This window comes from Schistocerca gregaria, chromosome 10, assembly GCF_023897955.1.
Source record: "Schistocerca gregaria isolate iqSchGreg1 chromosome 10, iqSchGreg1.2, whole genome shotgun sequence".
NCBI lineage: Eukaryota > Metazoa > Arthropoda > Insecta > Orthoptera > Acrididae > Schistocerca > Schistocerca gregaria.
In genome coordinates, this window is record NC_064929.1 from 39329659 (window position 1) to 39339824 (window position 10166).

The window sequence follows — 10166 nt, forward strand, 5'->3', positions numbered from 1 at the left end:
TTTTTTGTGGTCAGTGCATGGTAAGTGTTGGTCGCGGCGAACCTAAAGGCACGCAAGATGTTGCAAAGCCAGCGTCACAGACTGATATGATGTATACTGACGTAAGGAGAGCAAGATGTAAGTGTGGGGACCGGCTGTTATCGAGGTGTCATCGAGTGCAGATCTGTCTTAGGTATCGCGGCTTAACCTCATTGAAGTCTAGAGGGTGGACAACACGTTGGTCTTACTCAGAGCGGTGTCCGAATTCTATTTTCGACGTTATACGTGCCACTTTCATTTTGGCAACTACGATTCGATACAGAATGCACGAAACCTGAAAGACACCCTAACGGATACATAGAGAGTAGTGTTTGTCTGCTGAATAATGGGAGTGCAAGGGTCTGTGTCGTCTATATGGCTGTATGTAGCACCGTTAGTCTTCGGGTGGGCGGGCGTAGCTCAGATGGTAGAGCGCTCGCTTAGTATGCGAGAGGTACTGGGATCAATACCCAGTGCCTCCAGAATTTTTAACACACCTACATGCGCACCTTGATATGCAAGTGGAATACTTCACAGCCAGCAGATGTGTCTAGGAAGATACAAGCTTGCGCCGAGTTCACGTAAATCCCACTGCACATTCCTATTCTTTGCGTGCAGTCAGCTGCTACTGGTGTTGTTAGTTGTGACTGCTGATAACAGATGCCGTAGCAATCAATTCATGGAGTGAGTTGTATGTTTTGCGATAATCTGTCTCTGACAAGTAAGCACAGGTGACATAGGTGCGAACACAGGAAGCTTGCAGACCCTCGCTGCCTGCAGACACCGAGCAGCCACACTAGGAGGGCGGCCTAAGCCGTAGGCGAATTGTGCTCATTCGCTTTGGCGCGACGTCGAACTATAAATAATGCTGTCACTAGTGTGAGCGTCGTGGAAAGTCGGAAAAGTCGGCTGCGGGGGTGAGTGTCAAGTTTGGGGAGCGTTTCGTAGTATGCGCAGTGCAATGGAGACGCGGAAACTTGTTGTGGCCCAGTGTTTTGCTGTTGGACGACAAGATTGGTACACAGTAGTAAAGAGCGAGGCACTGAGTTGGCATGAATAATGGAGTGCACAATGGGGCTCGAGATGTGTTTGTTACCTCAGGTGCTGTATAATTGTCGACAAGGAGTGAAAACGGAGCAATTTGTGACGGCTCTTTCAATTTAAGACGTTAAAAACAGACGGAATTTGAATTTGTAATACCAGAGCATCGAAACTACTTGGAACTTTTGTGTATATGAACGGGTCCGCGCCTATGTACTCTGCTCCCTTCACCGCTACAAACCAACCAACCATCGTGTCCGTGCGCATCTGAGTCGCAAACAATGGGGAATAGCGCAGTTTGCTCGTGCATGGGGCGTCGCTCAGTTGGTAGAGCGTTCGCTTGGCATGTGAAAGGTCCAGGGTTCAAGCCGCGGCGCCTCCATTTTTTGTGGTCAGTGCATGGTAAGTGTTGGTCGCGGCGAACCTAAAGGCACGCAAGATGTTGCAAAGCCAGCGTTACAGACTGATATGATGTATACTGACGTAAGGAGAGCAAGATGTAAGTGTGGGGACCGGCTGTTATCGAGGTGTCATCGAGTGCAGATCTGTCTTAGGTATCGCGGCTTAACCTCATTGAAGTCTAGAGGGTGGACAACACGTTGCTCTTACTCAGAGCGGTGTCCGAATTCTATTTTCGACGTTATACGTGCCACTTTCATTTTGGCAACTACGATTCGATACAGAATGCACGAAACCTGAAAGACACCCTAACGGATACATAGAGAGTAGTGTTTGTCTGCTGAATAATGGGAGTGCAAGGGTCTGTGTCGTCTATATGGATGTATGTAGCACCATTAGTCTTCGGGGGGGCGGGCGTAGCTCAGATGGTAGAGCGCTCGCTTAGTATGCGAGAGTTACTGGGATCAATACCCAGTGCCTCCAGAATTTTTAACACACCTACATGCGCACCTTGATATGCAAGTGGAATACTTCACAGCCAGCAGATGTGTCTAGGAAGATACAAGCTTGCGCCGAGTTCACGTAAATCCCACTGCACATTCCTATTCTTTGCGTGCAGTCAGCTGCTACTGGTGTTGTTAGTTGTGACTGCTGATAACAGATGCCGTAGCAATCAATTCATGGAGTGAGTTGTATGTTTTTCGATAGTCTGTCTCTGACAAGCAAGCACAGGTGACATAGGTGCGAACACAGGAAGCTTGCAGACCCTCGCTGCCTGCAGACACCGAGCAGCCACACTAGGAGGGCGGCCTAAGCCGTAGGCGAATTGTGCTCATTCGCTTTGGCGCGACGTCGAACTATAAATAATGCTGTCACTAGCGTGAGCGTCGTGGAAAGTCGGAAAAGTCGGCTGCGGGGGTGAGTGCCAAGTTTGGGGAGCGTTTCGTAGTATGCGCAGTGCAATGGAGACGCGGAAACTTGTTGTGGCCCAGTGTTTTGCTGTTGGACGACAAGATTGGTACACAGTAGTAAAGAGCGAGGCACTGAGTTGGCATGAATAATGGAGTGCACAATGGGGCTCGAGATGTGTTTGTTACCTCAGGTGCTGTATAATTGTCGACAAGGAGTGAAAACGGAGCAATTTGTGACGGCTCTTTCAATTTAAGACGTTAAAAACAGACGGAATTTGAATTTGTAATACCAGAGCATCGAAACTACTTGGAACTTTTGTGTATATGAACGGGTCCGCGCCTATGTACTCTGCTCCCTTCACCGCTACAAACCAACCAACCATCGTGTCCGTGCGCATCTGAGTCGCAAAGAATGTGGAATAGCGCAGTTTGCTAGTGCATGGGGCGTCGCTCAGTTGGTAGAGCGTTCGCTTGGCATGTGAAAGGACCAGGGTTCAAGCCGCGGCGCCTCAATTTTTTGTGGTCAGTGCATGGTAAGTGTTGGTCGCGGCGAACCTAAAGGCACGCAAGATGTTGCAAAGCCAGCGTCACAGACTGATATGATGTATACTGACGTAAGGAGAGCAAGATGTAAGTGTGGGGACCGGCTGTTATCGAGGTGTCATCGAGTGCAGATCTGTCTTAGGTATCGCGGCTTAACCTCATTGAAGTCTAGAGGGTGGACAACACGTTGGTCTTACTCAGAGCGGTGTCCGAATTCTATTTTCGACGTTATACGTGCCACTTTCATTTTGGCAACTACGATTCGATACAGAATGCACGAAACCTGAAAGACACCCTAACGGATACATAGAGAGTAGTGTTTGTCTGCTGAATAATGGGAGTGCAAGGGTCTGTGTCGTCTATATGGCTGTATGTAGCACCATTAGGCTTCGGGGGGGCGGGCGTAGCTCAGATGGTAGAGCGCTCGCTTAGTATGCGAGAGTTACTGGGATCAATACCCAGGGCCTCCACAACTTTTCACACACCTACATGCGCACCTTGATATGCAAGTGGAATACTTCACAGCCAGCAGATGTGTCTAGGAAGATACAAGCTTGCGCCGAGTTCACGTAAATCCCACTGCACATTCCTATTCTTTGCGTGCAGTCAGCTGCTACTGGTGTTGTTAGTTGTGACTGCTGATAACAGATGCCGTAGCAATCAATTCATGGAGTGAGTTGTATGTTTTGCGATAGTCTGTCTCTGACAAGCAAGCACAGGTGACATAGGTGCGAACACAGGAAGCTTGCAGACACTCGCTGCCTGCAGACACCGAGCAGCCACACTAGGAGGGCGGCCTAAGCCGTAGGCGAATTGTGCTCATTCGCTTTGGCGCGACGTCGAACTATAAATAATGCTGTCACTAGCGTGACTGTCGTGAAAAGTCGGAAAAGTCGGCTGCGGGGGTGAGTGCCAAGTTTGGGGAGCGTTTCGTAGTATGCGCAGTGCAATGGAGACGCGGAAACTTGTTGTGGCCCAGTGTTTTGCTGTTGGACGACAAGATTGGTACACAGTAGTAAAGAGCGAGGCACTGAGTTGGCATGAATAATGGAGTGCACAATGGGGCTCGAGATGTGTTTGTTACCTCAGGTGCTGTATAATTGTCGACAAGGAGTGAAAACGGAGCAATTTGTGACGGCTCTTTCAATTTAAGACGTTAAAAACAGACGGAATTTGAATTTGTAATACCAGAGCATCGAAACTACTTGGAACTTTTGTGTATATGAACGGGTCCGCGCCTTTGTACTCTGCTCCCTTCACCGCTACAAACCAACCAACCATCGTGTCCGTGCGCATCTGAGTCGCAAAGAATGGGGAATAGCGCAGTTTGCTCGTGCATGGGGCGTCGCTCAGTTGGTAGAGCGTTCGCTTGGCATGTGAAAGGTCCAGGGTTCAAGCCGCGGCGCCTCCATTTTTTGTGGTCAGTGCATGGTAAGTGTTGGTCGCGGCGAACCTAAAGGCACGCAAGATGTTGCAAAGCCAGCGTCACAGACTGATATGATGTATACTGACGTAAGGAGAGCAAGATGTAAGTGTGGGGACCGGCTGTTATCGAGGTGTCATCGAGTGCAGATCTGTCTTAGGTATCGCGGCTTAACCTCATTGAAGTCTAGAGGGTGGACAACACGTTGGTCTTACTCAGAGCGGTGTCCGAATTCTATTTTCGACGTTATACGTGCCACTTTCATTTTGGCAACTACGATTCGATACAGAATGCACGAAACCTGAAAGACACCCTAACGGATACATAGAGAGTAGTGTTTGTCTGCTGAATAATGGAAGTGCAAGGGTCTGTGTCGTCTATATGGCTGTATGTAGCACCATTAGTCTTCGGGGGGGCGGGCGTAGCTCAGATGGTAGAGCGCTCGCTTAGTATGCGAGAGGTACTGGGATCAATACCCAGTGCCTCCAGAATTTTTAACACACCTACATTCAAGTGGAATACTTCACAGCCAGCAGATGTGTCTAGGAAGATACAAGCTTGCGCCGAGTTCACGTAAATCCCACTGCACATTCCTATTCTTTGCGTGCAGTCAGCTGCTACTGGTGTTGCTAGTTGTGACTGCTGATAACAGATGCCGTAGCAATCAATTCATGGAGTGAGTTGTATGTTTTGCGATAGTCTGTCTCTGACAAGCAAGCACAGGTGACATAGGTGCGAACACAGGAAGCTTGCAGACCCTCGCTGCCTGCAGACACCGAGCAGCCACACTAGGAGGGCGGCCTAAGCCGTAGGCGAATTGTGCTCATTCGTTTTGGCGCGACGTCGAACTATAAATAACGCTGTCACTAGCGTGAGCGTCGTGGAAAGTCGGAAAAGTCGGCTGCGAGGGTGAGTGCCAAGTTGGGGGAGCGTTTCGTAGTATGCGCAGTGCAATGGAGATGCGGAAACTTGTTGTGGCCCAGTGTTTTGCAGTTGGACGACAAGATTGGTACACAGTAGTAAAGAGCGAGGCACTGAGTTGGCATGAATAAGGGAGTGCACAATGGGGCTCGAGATGTGTTTGTTACCTCAGGTGCTGTATAATTGTCGACAAGGAGTGAAAACGGAGCAATTTGTGACGGTTCTTTCAATTTAAGACGTTAAAAACAGACGGAATTTGCATTTGTAATACCAGAGCATCGAAACTACTTGGAACTTTTGTGTATATGAACGGGTCCGCGCCTTTGTACTCTGCTCCCTTCACCGCTACAAACCAACCAACCATCGTGTCCGTGCGCATCTGAGTCGCAAAGAATGGGGAATAGCGCAGTTTGCTCGTGCATGGGGCGTCGCTCAGTTGGTAGAGCGTTCGCTTGGCATGTGAAAGGTCCAGGGTTCAAGCCGCGGCGCCTCCATTTTTTGTGGTCAGTGCATGGTAAGTGTTGGTCGCGGCGAACCTAAAGGCACGCAAGATGTTGCAAAGCCAGCGTCACAGACTGATATGATGTATACTGACGTAAGGAGAGCAAGATGTAAGTGTGGGGACCGGCTGTTATCGAGGTGTCATCGAGTGCAGATCTGTCTTAGGTATCGCGGCTTAACCTCATTGAAGTCTAGAGGGTGGACAACACGTTGGTCTTACTCAGAGCGGTGTCCGAATTCTATTTTCGACGTTATACGTGCCACTTTCATTTTGGCAACTACGATTCGATACAGAATGCACGAAACCTGAAAGACACCCTAACGGATACATAGAGAGTAGTGTTTGTCTGCTGAATAATGGGAGTGCAAGGGTCTGTGTCGTCTATATGGCTGTATGTAGCACCATTAGTCTTCGGGGGGGCGGGCGTAGCTCAGATGGTAGAGCGCTCGCTTAGTATGCGAGAGGTACTGGGATCAATACCCAGTGCCTCCAGAATTTTTAACACACCTACATGCAAGTGGAATACTTCACAGCCAGCAGATGTGTCTAGGAAGATACAAGCTTGCGCCGAGTTCACGTAAATCCCACTGCACATTCCTATTCTTTGCGTGCAGTCAGCTGCTACTGGTGTTGTTAGTTGTGACTGCTGATAACAGATGCCGTAGCAATCAATTCATGGAGTGAGTTGTATGTTTTGCGATAGTCAGTCTCTGACAAGCAAGCACAGGTGACATAGGTGCGAACACAGGAAGCTTGTAGACCCTCGCTGCCTGCAGACACCGAGCAGCCACACTAGGAGGGCGGCCTAAGCCGTAGGCGAATTGTGCTCATTCGCTTTGGCGCGACGTCGAACTATAAATAATGCTGTCACTAGCGTGAGCGTTGCGTGAGCGTCGTGGAAAGTCGGAAAAGTCGGCTGCGGGGGTGAGTGCCAAGTTTGGGGAGCGTTTCGTAGTATGCGCAGTGCAATGGAGACGCGGAAACTTGTTGTGGCCCAGTGTTTTGCTGTTGGACGACAAGATTGGTACACAGTAGTAAAGAGCGAGGCACTGAGTTGGCATGAATAATGGAGTGCACAATGGGGCTCGAGATGTGTTTGTTACCTCAGGTGCTGTATAATTGTCGACAAGGAGTGAAAACGGAGCAATTTGTGACGGCTCTTTCAATTTAAGACGTAAAAAACAGACGGAATTTGAATTTGTAATACCAGAGCATCGAAACTACTTGGAACTTTTGTGTATATGAACGGGTCCGCGCCTTTGTACTCTGCTCCCTTCACCGCTACAAACCAACCAACCATCGTGTCCGTGCGCATCTGAGTCGCAAAGAATGGGGAATAGCGCAGTTTGCTCGTGCATGGGGCGTCGCTCAGTTGGTAGAGCGTTTCGCTTGGCATGTGAAAGGTCCAGGGTTCAAGCCGCGGCGCCTCCATTTTTTGTGGTCAGTGCATGGTAAGTGTTGGTCGCGGCGAACCTAAAGGCACGCAAGATGTTGCAAAGCCAGCGTCACAGACTGATATGATGTATACTGACGTAAGGAGAGCAAGATGTAAGTGTGGGGACCGGCTGTTATCGAGGTGTCATCGAGTGCAGATCTGTCTTAGGTATCGCGGCTTAACCTCATTGAAGTCTAGAGGGTGGACAACACGTTGCTCTTACTCAGAGCGGTGTCCGAATTCTATTTTCGACGTTATACGTGCCACTTTCATTTTGGCCAACTACGATTCGATACAGAATGCACGAAACCTGAAAGATACCCTAACGGATACATAGAGAGTAGTGTTTGTCTGCTGAATAATGGGAGTGCAATCGTCTGTGTCGTCTATATGGCTGTATGTAGCACCATTAGTCTTCGGGGGGGCGGGCGTAGCTCAGATGGTGTCGTCGTGCTGTGCTTCGCTCTGCGGCTGGCTTTGTTTACATCCGCTGTGTAAGTCTGTGCGTTTTCGCCGGCGCTTCGCAGTAGTTAGATATTCTGTCAACGTTCGAAAATGCAGTAATGGCTCAACTTAGTAGAAAGGACACTCTGAAATTTACCTTTGATCGACGTTTTGCTCGACCTAAATCTTTCGAAATTGAGGATTGGTTAGAGGAAGTTGTTCAAGTTCCGTTTGAAGATACTGTTGGTTTTCACTTGTCAATTGTGAGTAGTGTGATGTACTTGAAGCTGAAAAACCCTGAGTTATGCGAACGAGTTGTCAATAATACCGGTGGTAAGCTTAAGTTTAAACACAGTGATGGAAATATTGGCGAAGTTACTGTCGATCATGTGGGACTTGGTATTCGAACAATTCGAATTTTTGAGCTACCCTTTGAAGTTCCTACAGATGCGATCAATCTTGTTATTGCACCCTTTGGGAAGGTCCTCAGTAATTTTGCAGAAAAATGGTCCGGTGCTCACAAATATCCGGTTTTGAACGGTGTCAGGCAGTTGAAGGTGGACTTATTACGACATATTCCGTCTTACATTAACGTTTGCGGTTATCGAGGTATCGTCATTTATGATGGTCAACCACGAACGTGTGCAGCTTGCAATTCTCCAGGTCATATTCGTTCTGAATGTGTTCAAAGACGTGTTGTGCAGCTGCCGACAGGTGAACCGGTGAAGTCCGCGGAGATGACTATTTTGTCCACCACTTACGCTTCGGTGGCTCGCGACCAACCGACCGACCAACTGCCCATGGATACCGAAGTAGACATTCGCCCCCAACCAACCCTTCCTCCAACGGCCGAGCAACTTGTTGACATTTCTGAGCGACAAGAGCAACACCTGAGTGTGAGTGACGTGGTTGATTCCGTAGCGCAGTCCCCGACTCTGTCAACAGAACAAAATTCCACCTCCTCAGAGACGCAGGTCAGGACTGTGACTGCTGAATGTCGTTCCCCACAACCCCACCATGAAATCTCGGATTCCGATGAGCGTTGTCCACCTGCTAAATCCCCGCGGAAGAACAAGAAACGCAGAATCGCCCGCCAGGGTGCGGAAGAGGCGGCGGCGTCGTTGCGGGGAAAGGTGCAGCAAATCATGGACAAAGTCAGTGCAAAATCACCAGAATCCTCCCGACAACAGGCGCTAACTTCTGCACACCTGCGGGATGAAGATCGTGCAATCACGCTAACTGAGCCCTCTCGCGATGCTACCGGCCAGGTGTCTCCCATGTGCAGTGACGATGTTGATCATTGTTTAAAAGAACAACGACAACATCATCCTCTTGCGTCCAAGAACCCCAGCACTATAGACTGGGCGGCGGAACCAGAGGTCGAACACATGGACGCTGATGCAACTGATATTCCAGTCACTTCCCGATTTCCCGAACAGCCTTCTACGGCAGTAGAACCGGCACATGATGATAAGTTACTGGATCCACGGCAGGCAAACAAAGAAGAGGACTCTGACTTCTTTTAAAACGGCGCCGATTCCTTCTTACTCTCGTAAGAGCGTGAATGACTGATCAGCAGGCGTATAAAATTGGTACATTAAATATAAATAAAATCCGCAGTTCCCTCAAACTCGACAACATCGTAGACCTCTTATACGCCGCCGACATTGATATCCTCTTGCTTCAGGAGGTCGCCGACATTGCTTTGAACCACATTCCCGGTTATAATGTGACGGCCAATCCGGGACACGGTTCCGATTTAGGCACCGCTATTCTCACGAAAGAAGGAATTATCGTCCAGAATGTAGAACGACTCATAAGTTGTAGGGGAATTGGCGTGACTATCAATAATGTTAGACTCCTAAATCTGTATGCACCATCCGGCTCAACTAATAGGCGACGCCGAGCGGACTTTTTCAAGGAAGAAATACTTCCGCTTTTTGCAACACAATATGACCACCTAATATTGGCGGGAGATTTTAACTGTGTACTTAACGCCAAAGATCAGACGCCGCATTTCAATAAATCGATTGAATTAGAACAGATCGTCAAGGATTTACGTTTAGTCGATACGTGGGAGCACAAGTTTGGTACAACACCTGGTTTTACTCACGTCACGAATCATTCAGCGAGTAGATTGGACCGCATTTACGTATCGGACACTCTCAGACAGCGAATTTTACAAACTGAGGTCTGGCCAACCAGTTTCTCCGACCATGCGGCATATATTTGCACGCTGAATTTGGGGAAACAGGAAACCTACCGAGGCAAAGGACTATGGAAACTAAATGTTGCACATTTAGACGATCCTGAATGCAGAGAAGCCTTCACTCGAGCGTGGAATGAAAGTGAAGCCAAATTCAGTACGTACGGCTCGGCATTGCAATGGTGGCTCGAATGCGCTAAACCGAAAATTCGTAAATCCATGATACAATATTCCCGGAATAAGAACTGGTGGTTTAAGAGAACGATGGAGTTTTATTATCAATGTCTTCGAGACTTATATACTCTTGATGCCACTGTGATTGA

The 10166-nt window shown here is 48.7% G+C and overlaps 1 non-coding gene across 1 annotated transcript; it reads left to right on the forward strand.

Moving 5' to 3' along the window:
* Positions 1 to 2809: 2809 nt before the first annotated feature.
* Trnaa-ggc (transfer RNA alanine (anticodon GGC)) lies at positions 2810 to 2882 on the forward strand. The gene has a single exon. It is a non-coding gene; the product is annotated as a tRNA-Ala (tRNA).
* Positions 2883 to 10166: the final 7284 nt, after the last annotated feature.